This window comes from Pleurodeles waltl, chromosome 3_1 (genome assembly GCF_031143425.1).
Source record: "Pleurodeles waltl isolate 20211129_DDA chromosome 3_1, aPleWal1.hap1.20221129, whole genome shotgun sequence".
Lineage (NCBI taxonomy): Eukaryota > Metazoa > Chordata > Amphibia > Caudata > Salamandridae > Pleurodeles > Pleurodeles waltl.
Genome location: NC_090440.1, coordinates 773,430,835 through 773,443,829, shown reverse-complemented (window position 1 = coordinate 773,443,829; position 12,995 = coordinate 773,430,835).

Sequence of the window (12,995 nt, the reverse complement as noted above, 5' to 3'; positions counted from 1 at the left end):
GCCCCCACTTTTGGCGGCAAGGCTGGAGGAAACAAAGAAAGCAACAAGGAGGAGTCACTGACCAGTCAGGACAGCCCCTAAGGTGTCCTGAGCTGAAGTGACTCTAACTTTTAGAAATCCTCCATCTTGCAGATGGAGGATTCCCCCAATAGGATTAGGGATGTGCCCCCCTCCCCTTGGGAGGAGGCACAAAGAGGGTGTACCCACCCTCAGGGCTAGTAGCCATTGGCTACTAACCCCCCAGACCTAAACACGCCCTTAAATTTAGTATTTAAGGGCTCTCCCTGAACCTAGAAACTAGATTCCTGCAACTACAAGAAGAAGGACTGCCGAGCTGAAAGACCCCTGCAGAGGAAGACCAGAAGACACCAACTGCCTTGGCCCCAGACTTACCGGCCTGTCTCCTGCCTTCCAAAGAACCCTGCTCCAGCGACGCTTTCCAAGGGACCAGCGACCTCTGAATCCTCTGAGGACTGCCCTGCTTCGAAAAAGACAAGAAACTCCCGAGGACAGCGGCACTGCTCCAAAAGAACTGCAACTTTGTTACAAGGAGCAGATTTAAAGACCCCTGCAACTCCCCGCAAGAAGCGTGAGACTTGCAACACTGCACCCGGCGACCCCGACTCGACTGGTGGAGAACAACCAACTCAGGGAGGACCCTCCGGCGACTCTACGACTGTGAGTAACCAAAGTTGTCCCCCCTGAGCCCCCACAGCGACGCCTGCAGAGGGAATCCCCAGGCTCCCCCTGACCGCGACTGTCTGAACTCCATTTCCCGACACCTGGAAAAGACCCTGCACCCGCAGCCCCCAGCGCCTAAAGAAACAGAACTTCTGTGCAGGAGTGACCCCCAGGAGGCCCTCTCCCTTGCCCAGGTGGTGGCTACCCCGAGGAGCCCCCCCCTTGCCTGCCTGCGACGCTGAAGAGATCCCTTGATCTCTCATTGACTTCCATTGAAAACCCGACGCGTGTTTGTACACTGCACCCGGCCGCCCCCGCGCTGCTGAGGGTGTACTTTTTGTGCTGACTTGTGTCCCCCCCGGTTCCCCTACAAAACCCCCCTGGTCTGCCCTCCGAAGACGCGGGTACTTACCTGCTGGCAGACTGGAACCGGGGCACCCACTTCTCTCCATTGAAGCCTATGTGTTTTGGGCACCTCTTTGACCTTTGCACCTGACCGGCCCTGAGCTGCTGGTGTGATAACTTTGGGGTTGCTCTGAACCCCAACGGTGGGCTACCTTGGACCAAAAACTCAAACCTGTAAGTGACTTACTTACCTGTTGAAACTAACAATAACTTACCTCCCCCAGGAACTGTGAAAATTGCACTGTGTCCACTTTTAAAACAGCGTATTGTGTTTTATGTAAAAAGTATACATGCTAAAGTAATGATTCAAAGTTCCTAGAGTACTTACCTGCAATACCTTTTAAAAGAGCTATTACATGTAAAATTTGAACCTGTGGTTCTTAAAATAAACTAAGAAAAGATATTTTTCTATAACAAAACCTATTGGCTGGATTTGTCTCTGAGTGTGTGTACCTCATTTATTGTCTATGTGTATGTACAACAAATGCTTAACACTACTCCTTGGATAAGCCTACTGCTCGACCACACTACCACAAAATAGAGCATTAGTATTATCTCTTTTTACAACTATTTTACCTCTAAGGGGAACCCTTGGACTCTGTGCATGCTATTCCTTACTTTGAAATAGCACATACAGAGCGAACTTCCTACAATGCCCACTCAAAAATTGTCCGTAGCCCACTGGGCCAAAACACATAGGCCAAGGCCACACTTGACTCCTGCCTCAATACGGAGAGAACACTGCAGGGGCATCAGGTTGAAAACACACAGGCACTTCAGGGACATGGGGAATGTGGGGGCACCTCAGCCGGAAGATGGTACAACGCCACTGCTGCTGGAGGGGGCTTCTTGCCCACTGCTTGGTCCTGGGGAGTGCAAAGCCACAGTCTCTCTAGTGAGTGATTTGCCCACTGCTTGGTCCTGGGGAGTGCAAGGCCACAGTCTCTCAAGTGGGTGGTGTGCCCACTGCTGGGTCCAGGGGAGTGCAAAGCCACAGTCTCTCTAGTGGGTGGTTTGCCCACTGCTGGGTCCTGGGGAGTGCAAAGCCACAGTCTCTCAAGTGGGGGGTTTGCCCACTGCTGGGTCCTGGGGAGTGCAAAGCCACAGTCTCTCAAGTGGGTGGTTTGCCCACTGCTTGTTCCTGGGGAGTGCAAGGCCACAGTCTCTCAAGTGGGTGGTGTGCCCACTGCCAGGTCCTGGGGAGTGCAAAGCCACAGTCTCTCTAGTGGGTGGTTTGTCCACTGCTGGGTCCTGGAGAGTGCAAAGCCACAGTCTCTCAAGTGGGTGGTTTGCCCATTGCTTGGTCCTGGGGAGTGCAAGGCCACAGTCTCTCAAGTGGATGGCTTCCTCTACTGGTTCTGGAGGGGGCCTTGTGCACAGTGTACTTCATCCTGGCAAGGAGGGCTAAGTGGATGGCTTCTTCCACTGGTTCTGGAGGGGGCCTTGTACCCAGTGTGCCTCATCCTGGCCAGGAGGGGCTGAGTGGATGGCTTCTTCCACTGGTTCTGGAGGGGGCATTGCGGCCTGTGATGCAGATGTTTTGGAGTGCAAGGTCACAGTCTCTCACCTGGGTGTCCAGGGGCCAGGACACACTGCAGCCCATGTAGTCACCACTACACACTGCTCTCCGTCGGTGACGGCTGCTCAGTGCATGCCAGTTGCACTGCAGGTAGCGGTGCTGGCAGTTGTGGTGGTAGCCATCAAAGCAGAAGAAGCGAACAGAGCTACTATCAAATACCACTGTATAGATATATATAAAAACACATTAGGATATAAGTGTAGTAAAAATATATAATGTATGTCAAGCTCTCATTTTCCTATCTGTCCCGTCTAAGGGTAAACAATAAAGTACTGAAAATCTATCTGTTCAAAAAAATCATATATCATAAGATCAATCACTTATTTCAACAATATTTTATTATATGTATGGAAACAAAAAACAAAAAATGAAACGCAAAACTTTACACAAATAACTAAAGAATATATACACAATAATCATCGATGGACCCACCCACACATAATAGACAACCCAATGACAATAGACTGAGTAATACAAAATCAAAAAAACTCATATCCACAATACATAAAGACCTATACAAATGAAAAATCCAATACATAGAACATCTCACATCAAATACGTTGTGGTGGTAGCCTCCAGGCCTTCCTCTGCAGCCTCGGACGGCTGCCCACTGTGGCTGAGGCTGCTGGCAGTGATAATGCATGCGGCGGTGCAGGTGGCGGTGCTGGCCACGGTGCAGGTGGTGGTGCTGGCAGTTGTTTTGGTATCCTCCAGTCCTTCACCTGCAGCCTTGCACGGCTTCCCACTGGGGCTGCTGCTGCTGGCAGAGGTGCTGCTTGCGGCGGTGCAGGTGGCAGTGCTGGCCGCGGTGCAGGTGGCGGTGCTGGCCGCAGTGCAGGTGGTGATACTGGCAGTTGTGGTGGTAGCCTCCAGTCCGTCACCTGCAGCCTCGGACGGCTGAAGTGCCATGGCTGGTGTTCCGTGCCCCTTCCTGCCCTTGGCAGATGGTGGTGCCTCCTTGCTTCTGCCAGCTGGAGTCTTTGACTTGGCCTTGCTGGCTGGTTGAGCCTCATTCCCCTTGCTGGATGCTGTCCCCTTCTTGCCCTTGCCAGGTGGCGGACCCTTCTTGGCCTTGGCAGGTGTTGGTGACACACTGGCTGGGCTGACGGGTGCCTCCTTGAAGCCTCTCACAGCTGCAGAAACCACAGTGGCCGTGGAATGGGTGGCTGAGGTGCTGGGCTGGGTTCTGGCCACGCTGGCCCGAGGTGAAGGACTGGGGGGGAGGGGTAGGGAATAGGTCAAGGGTGGAGAGGAAAAGCTTCTTAGGGACACTGGGGCGGGAAGAGGGTGAAGATTTGGAAGTGGAGGAAGAGGGAGTGGTTGTAGGAGGTGTCAGTCTGCTGTGTTTGGGTGCAGGTGCATGGGCTGGATGATGTTGTGAGGTGGATGCGTGTTGGGTGGGTGTGTGCTTGCATTTGTGTACTTTGGGAGGAGGGGTCACAGACACAGTGGGAGAGGACACAGGGGACATGTGCATGGATGTGGGGGTGATGACTGCCAGTGAGGGGTGTGTAGTGATAGGCGTGCTGGTGATGGAGGTGGTGGATGAGGATATAGTGCATGCAGGTGTGAGTGGAGACGCTACTAGGAGTGGGGTGGACGAGGAGGAGGGGGACACAGTGGAGGCAGTGGATGTTGGTGTGTCTGCATGGAGATGGTGCTTGTGTGAGTGCCTGTGAGAGGAAGTGCGGTGCTTGTGTTTGCCTGAGCTACTTCAGTGTGTTGATTTTGGTGATTGCTGGTCTGAAGGTGTGCTTGGGATAGCCTGGGGTTGAGGGGATTGGGACTGGGTAGAGGAAGTTGGAGGGGGGAGGCTGGAGATAGGGACAATGGCTGCCATCCGTGCGGAGGCCAGAGCCTGGAATGCTCTCTGTTGGGCCACCATGCCAGAGTGAATGCCCTCCAGGTATGCATTTGTTTGATGCAAATGCCCTGCTACACCCTGGATCGCATTCAATATGGTTGACTGCCCAACAGTGAGGGATCTCAGGAGGTCAATAGCCTCCTCACTGAGGGCAGCAGGGCTGACTGGGGCAGGGCCTGAGGTGCCTGGGGCGAAGGAGACGCCCACCCTCCTGGGTGAGCAGGCATGGGAAGCACGCTGAGGGGCTGCTGGGAGGGTGGTGCTGGTACGGGGGTGGCAGCTGTACCTATTGTTGGGGTGGGCACAGAGGTGTCTGCCACCTCCAGGGAGCTTCCATCGGAGGAGGAGTCACTGTAAATAGTGTCTCCTCCTGTCTCTGTCGTGGTGCTCCCCTCGCCCTCCGTCACACTGGGGCCCTCACTGTCGGTGGATTCGGCCTCCAGGCCCATGTGGGATGAAGCTCCCTCCATCACCGGTGCCTCTGGTCCTCTGCCAGATGATGCTAATGCACACGAGGACAGGGTGACAAAACAAGGGGGGTGGGGAGACAGAGGATACACTTGGTCAATGCCAGCAACAACACTACTGTTGGCGTACACAACTCACAGGGAACAGCCCTATGCACTAGGCCATGCACTACCAGTAACAATGCTAGTCACCAGCCAGCCCATGGGGTACAATGTCTAATGCCATTAGCTGCACACCTGAAACCCACAGGACCCTGCCCAGTAGTAGATGCCCACTAACACTATTGTGGTTGAAGTGCTTCAGAGCCTGCCCAACATGGGGCCTACCCTGCCATGTTCGCCCTGGCCGACAGGCACCCACAGACCATATCCCCCACCCAGGTAAAACCTTAACGCGTACAAAGTCATGATTCAGAATCTGTACTCACCCCCTTGTGGCTGCTATGGCTACTCTGGATAGGCCACCGCCAGGATGCAGAACATCAGGGGCGTCAGGGTATGACGGGCACCCCTTCCTCGATGGAAGGCCAGCCCCAGCTGGGCCTCCACTGTCTTCCTTGCCCAGTAGTGCAGGTCCTCCCACCGTTTGTGGCAGTGGGTGCTCCGCCTGTCAAAGACCCCCAGGGTCCGCACCTCCTTGGCGATGGCACGCCAAATACCCTTCTTCTGATGGGCACTGACCAGCAGAAAAATATGCATAGAAAAAGGTATGAGTCATACCGTCCGGCCTGTTACACTCCTAGCCCACCATATACCTCCCATCCCCTTATGCACAGACATTGACCACAGACATGCAGCACTCTGCCCAGGACCCCTCACACTCCTCCTATACGAGGCTTACACGCACAACAAACCATACATTCATGGCCCACGCATCATGCTCACAGTGTACTCACCTGTTTGTCTGGAGGACCATAGAGTAAAGTGTACTGCGGTAGGACATCATCCACCAGTCTCTCCAACTCCTCTGAAGTGAAGGGGGGGGCCCTTTCCCCAGACACTCGAACCATTGTTGCTTCCGGACACAGGTCACAGCAGCACTTGCACTGTAGGTCCTCTCCTGTTGAAGGTTAGGTAGCAAGTGAGTGAACAGATAGAAAATGGCAGTCATGTCCACAGCGGTGCGTAATGTCACCATCGGCGTACATCGCCATTGGCTCCTGGAACCCATAGGGCCCAATGATTACCAATGCGAAGGTGCGAAGCGATCACCGACCGCCGACCGCAACGGCGCACAATACCAGCGGAATTACTTCATTTCCACTTATCTCTCCTCACAGGTCAGGCAGCCACCATTTCAGGGAGGCACAGGCCATGACACCTAACTGCGTCACTGCAGACATTGGCACATCAACTGACTCTCGAGTTCACATACAGGCCCATATTTATACTTTTTTAGTGCCGCATTTGCACCGCTTTTCAACGCAAAAGCGGTGCAAACTTACAAAATACAATTATTTAGTAAGTTTGCACCGCTTTTGCGTTAAAAAGCGGTGCAAATGCGGCGCTAAAAAAGTATAAATATGGGCCACAGTTTCTGTAAAGGAAGAAATGCATATTTATTTTAACATATGTGTGAATCTGACCCTCTGCTCACCGTTTTTCACCCTAGAGTTCAAACGCTGATGATAAATAGGAGATGGAGACATTCCCCCTTGTACAGACCCCTGGTGGAACTGGCAACAGTGGAGGACAGGCACATTATCCTAACCTACAGACTTGATAGGACCACAATACAAGAACTGTGTGCCCAATTGGAGCGAGACCTGATTTTAGCTATCCGCCAGCCCACAGGTATCCCCCCCTCTAGTGCAGGTCCTGTCAGTGCTCCATTTCCTGGCAAGTAGTTCCTTCCAAGTGACAGTGGCCATGGCATCAGGGATGTCTCAGCCAATGTTCTCCAACGTGTTGACCAGAGTGTTGTCTGCCCTGCTGAAACACATGTGCAGCTACATCATATTCCCCCAGGTGGAGGATTTGGCCACAGTGAAGGCTGACTTCTATGCACTGGGACATATACCCAACATCATTGGTGCCATTGATGGTACATATATTACATTTGTACCCCCCTCCGTAGAAATGAACAAGTGTTCAGAAATAGAAGAATAAGTTACTTACCTTCGGTAACGCTTTTTCTGGTGGATACATTAACTACCTGTGGGTTCCTCACCTAAAGAATTCTCCGCTCACGGCAAATTTCTTCTAGCTCTGCACGTCGATGATGACGTCACAATAGCCCGACTCGACGCAACGCCGTATGACGTCATCTAGACAATAAGAAGCCCTCGTCGACGTGCAGACGTCAGTTATCACCATTTGTTACGTGCCTTAGAGGCGAACAGGTGAAAATTTGACCTTGAAGAGAACATAATCACATCCAAAGAAGTGAAAACGCAACATTTATTACACTAAAAATCATAAGAAATTAGATGTCAGTCAAAATCAATCATGAATACTTGAATTATATATATATCTATATCTATATATATATATATATATAGATATATATATATATATATATATATATATATATACATACACATATATACAAGACAATTGGCGCTCACCCAAGGATTTCGTGGAACAACCATTCAGGCAATGGGGAGGCGGGTGGGACCGTGAGGAATCCACAGGTAGTTAATGTATCCACCAGAAAAAGCATTACCGAAGGTAAGTAACTTATTCTTTTGATGGATACACCTACCTGTGGATTCCTCACCTAAAGAATAGAGTCCCAAAGCAGTACTACCTCCGGAGGTGGGTGACCAAATGGTCAAACCAAGAAATCCTGCAGCACTGAGCGAGCAAATTGGCCATCCCTCCTAACCTCAGAATCCAAACAATAATGTTTGACAAAAGTATGGAGGGATGCCCAAGTTGCCGCCCTGCAGATGTCAACCACAGGGACACCCCTAGCTAAAGCCGAAGAGGCAGCCTTAGCTCTGGTGGAATGAGCACGAAGCCCCACAGGTGGTTCTTTCTTAGCTAAGGAATAACAAAGCTTGATACAGAGAATGGCCCACCTGGATAGCGTTCTCTTGTGGACTGCTCTGCCTTTTCTCTTCCCCACGTATCCAATGAAGAGCTGATCATCTTGCCTGAACTCCCTCGTCCTGTCGACAAAGAAGCTCAATGCTCTTCGTGGATCCAGTCGGTGGAGCCTCTCTTCCTCCTTGGATGGATGAGGCGGAGGGTAAAAGGAAGAAAGAGTAATAGACTGCCCCAAGTGAAAGGGTGTAAAAACCTTCGGGAGGAAAGCCGCCTTGGTCCTTAACACCACTTTGTCTCTAAAGAAGGAAAGGTATGGAGACTCTACACTAAGAGCCTGAAGCTTACTGACTCTTCTGGCCGATGTTATGGCTCCCAGGAATACAGTCTTAAGAACCAGCAAACGCAAAGCACAAGAATGCATTGGTTCAAATGGCGATCCCATTAGAAATGTTAACACCAAGTTAAGGACCCACTGTGGCATAACAAATGGTGTGGGTGGAAATCTATTAGTGAGACCCTTAAGAAACCTCAAAACAATTGGAGATTTAAACAAGGAAGGTTGATCTGGGAGGCACAGAAAAGCCGACAGTGCTGATAAATAGCCCCTAACTGTGGCAACTACACAACCCTTCTGTGCCAAGGTAAGAGCAAATGATAATATATCAGACAAGTGAGCCTTTAAGGGATCAATTCGGCTCTCTCCACACCAACGTACAAATTTAGCCCATCGATTTGCATAGATCGATTTGGTGGAGTGTCGCCTGGCCGATAAAATAACATCCACCACTTCCGGTGGGAGAGAAAAAGCACTCAGATTGCCCTGTTCAATCTCCAGGCATGAAGGTGCAGACTCTGGAGGTGGGGGTGTAGAATCTGCCCCTGCGACTGCATGAGGAGGTCCACCCTGTAAAGGAGACGGAGCGGAGGGCACAGAGAGAGTTGGAGAAGGTCTGTATACCACACCCTTCTTGGCCAATCCAGGGCTATCAAGATGACCTGGGCCCGGTCTTGGCGGATCTCCCTCAGAACTCGAGGAATCAGGGGTATGGGAGGAAACGTGTAAAGCAACTGACCCTTCCAGGACATCTGAAACGCACCCCCAAAAGCTCCTTGCATCAGATACTGGAGGCTGCAAAATAACGGGCACTGCGCGTTCTCCTGAGTAGCAAACAGATCTATCTGCGGACACCCCCACATCTGGAAGATGTAAAGAACCAGATCCGGATGAAGACACCACTTGTGGTCGACCGAGCTGCGTCGACTGAGAACATCCGCACGTACATTCAGCGCTCCGGCCAAATCATTTGCTACCAAGCAAATCTTGTGGTCCTGAAGCCAGGACCAGAGTCAAAGAGCTTCTCTGCAAAGAAGGTATGACCCCACTCCTCCCTGCTTGTTTATATACCACATCGTGGTAGTGTTGTCCGTCAGAACCTGGACTGACTGACCGTGAATGGAAGGGAGAAAGGCCTTGAGAGCCAGACGTACTGCCCGCAATTCCAACAGATTGATGTGAAACTTCTGTTCCACTGAAAACCAAAGGCCTTTGACCTCCAGGTCCCCCAGATGAGCTCCCCACCCTAGAGTGGAAGCATCCGTTACAACTTTAGCCACCGGCGGAGGCAGCGAGAACGGCCTTCCTTGCGACAGGTTGCTGATCGCTGCCCACCACTGAAGATCCACTGCAGTGTCTGGTGATCATGATCGAATCCTCGAGATCCCCTTTGTGTTGAAACCACTGCCTGCGGACGCACCACTGAAGAGCCCTCATGTGCCAGTGTGCATGAGTGACCAGCAGTATGCAAGAAGCAAACAGACCGAGCAGACGAAGGACCTTGAGGACTGGAACTACCGCTCCATTTCGAAACATCGGAATCAACGCCTGAATGTCCTGAATCCGCTGGGGTGGAGGAAAGGCCCGATTCAATGTTGTGTCGAGTACTGCCCCTATGAACAGGAGACGTTGAGAGGGCTCCAGGTGAGAGTTGGGCACATTGATTGAAAAACCCAAACCGAACAACAACTTAGTTGTCAACTGCAGGTGACGCCGCATGAGCTCTGGAGTCTTGGCTTTGATCAACCAATCGTCCAGATAGGGAAACACCACTATCCCCCTTCTTCTGAGCTCGACCGCTGACACCGCCATCACCTTTGTGAAAACTCGAGGTGCTGAAGTAAGACCAAACGGGAGGACCGCAAACTGATAATGCTGCGATCCCACCACAAACCGGAGATACTTCCTGTGCGATTTGAGGATCGGAATATGGAAGTACGCATCCTGCAAATCGACAGACACCATCTAATCTCCTTCGTTCAACGCCAAAAGAACCTGTGAAAGGGTCAGCATTTTGAACTTTTCCTGCCTGAGGAACCAATTCAAAATCCTCAAGTCCAGAATTGGTCTCAACCAACCATTCTTTTTGGGGATCAGGAAGTATCTTGAATAACAGTCCTGACCCCTCTCCTGCTCGGGAACCAACTCTACTGCGCCTTTTGCCAATAGAGATAACACCTCCTGTTGCAGTAACAGAAGATGGTCTTCCGAACAGAAGGATGGGCGGGGAGGGAAGGGAGGAGGGAATTCCCAAAAGGGAAGAGCGTACCCTCTCTTCACAATGTCGATGACCCAAGAGTCTGATGTTATAAACTCCCACATTGGAAGCAATTGGGCAAGTCTCCCCCCTACCGGAGACAAGTGAACAGGGAGTGGTGGAGGACTAAGGCTGCTTTCCCTGCTGCACCCCTCCCGAGGAAGAGGCAGAGTGCTGCTGGGTTGCTGCTCTTGTACGTACTCTGCCCCTGCCCCTGAAGGATCTGTATGGCAGGGAGCTTGCAGATTGTTGTGGTGCCTGGAATCTGCCACGAAAGGAGGAGCCACGTCCAAAACCCCTAAACTTCCTATATGACCTAAAGGAAGAGGAAGTGGCTGCCTGAAGTCCTAACGACCTCGCTGTGGCTCTGCTCTCTTTGAAACATTCAAGAGCAGAATCTGCCTTTGTCCCAAAGAGTTTTTCTCCATCAAAAGTTAGATCCAGAAGAGTTGCCTGCACATCCGTTGAGAAGCCTGATGAGCGCAGCCAAGCCTGACGCCTCAATACTATGGATGTGCCCATAGCCCTTGCCACAGAGTCTGAGGTGTCCAACCCAGACTGGATCACCTGGGTCTCTGCCGCCTGAGCATCCGCTAGCAAATGCAACACCTCTTGTGGCAAGTTTGGATGACCTTTTGCTTCCTCCATAAGGGCATGAATATAACGTCCCAAAATGCAGGTTGCATTAGTCGACTTCAAGGCCATACTGCATGACGAAAAGGCCTTCTTTGCAGCGTGGTCCATTTTCTTTGACTCCCTGTCCGCAGTGGTCCCGGGGAACGAACCAGGGGATGACCGGGAGGAGCACAAAGCTTGAACAACCAAACTCTCTGGAGTTGGATGTTTGGAGAGGAAGTCCGGGTCACCTGGAGCCGCACGATAGTGCCTTGCTTCCGCCCTGTTGACAGCTGTAGAAGTCACAGGTTTCTTCCAAATGTCCTTGATGGGGTCCAGGAGAGCCTCATTGAAGGGCAAGAGAGGCTCTGCCACCAGCGAGGCCGGATGCAGCACCTCCGTGAAAAGGTTCCTTTTCACCTCAGCAGCCGGAAGAGAAAGATCTAAAAAGTCTGCAGCCTTCCTTATTACTGCATGAAAAGATGCATCCTCTTCGGTATACTCACCAGGGGAAGCCAAATCCCATTCAGGGGAAGTGTCAATACCACTTGCAGTGTCCAGACCCTGAAAATCACCCGAAGGCTCCAAGATTTCACCTTCCTCCAGATGTTGCCTGCTATATTCCTCCTCCTCCAGGAGGCGCAAAGCTAGTCGTCTGGACCGGAGTCTGGATTCGAGACCCGGCGTCGATAAGGCGTTGTCCGCCGCCGAAGATCGTCGCCGGCGCCGTTCTTCGGATCAATCTGATGCCAGACCCTCCATGGGCACCATGGGCACCTTGATAGTGGATTGGATCCATGGAGAATCCACCGGCGCCGGAGTAGCAGACGTTGTAGGCGTCACAGGTCTCCTGGGCGACGCCAAGGGCATCGGCGCCGCAGCGGCTCCAGACGGCAAAAATGGCATGAAGGGCGTCGACTTGTAAGGAGCCAGAGCACCCAAATTAAAAGCTAAAGGGTCCGACGGACCCGCATGCCCTCCACCAGGCACCATGGTGGAAAAGATATTGAACATGGCATCTAAAAATGCCGCAGGATCCGTACCCGGCGCCGGGAAAGCTGGGTATGTTTGCGGTGTCGGCGCCGGCATAGAAGCCGATGATGGGCCAGGCAACTCCTGCTCCGGAGAAGCCACCGGTTCTTGAAGAGGCTCGACTTCAAACACCGACAAAGGTGAAGCCGGAGTCGTAGGAGGTGGAGGAGTGACGGTCGGTCTAATCTCCCACGTCGGACAGGGCTGAGCTGATGGAGATGCAGATCTGGACCTGGACCGACCTCTACTCGATCAGTGCCTAGAGTCATGACGGTGCTGAGAGTCTCCATGACGACGATGAGTCCTCGAAGATTTCGAAGAGGACTCTCTCCGATGCCGCCTTTCCTTCCTCTTCTTGGAACGGGCCAGGAACAATTTAGACTCTCTTTCCTTAAGCGCCTTAGGGTTCATGCGCTGGCAGGAACCGCATGACTCGACCTCATGGTCGGAACTAAGGCACCATATACAATTTTCATGGGGGTCAGTGACCGACATCCAACCCCCACACTGGTTACAAGGCTTAAAGCCAGATTTTCTTGGCTGCGACATTGTAACTACAGATGCGCAACTGTAGCTCCCTGTTAGCCTTGAAGAAAAACCGTTATTCGAAGGCACGGAAAAAAGGGAACTGACGTCTGCACGTCGACGAGGGCTTCTTATTGCCTAGATGACGTCATATGGTGTCGCCTGGAGTCGAGCTATTGTGACGTCATCGTCGACGTGCAGAGCTAGAAGAAATTTCCGTCAAAGCTGGCGTGAGGGGAGAATTC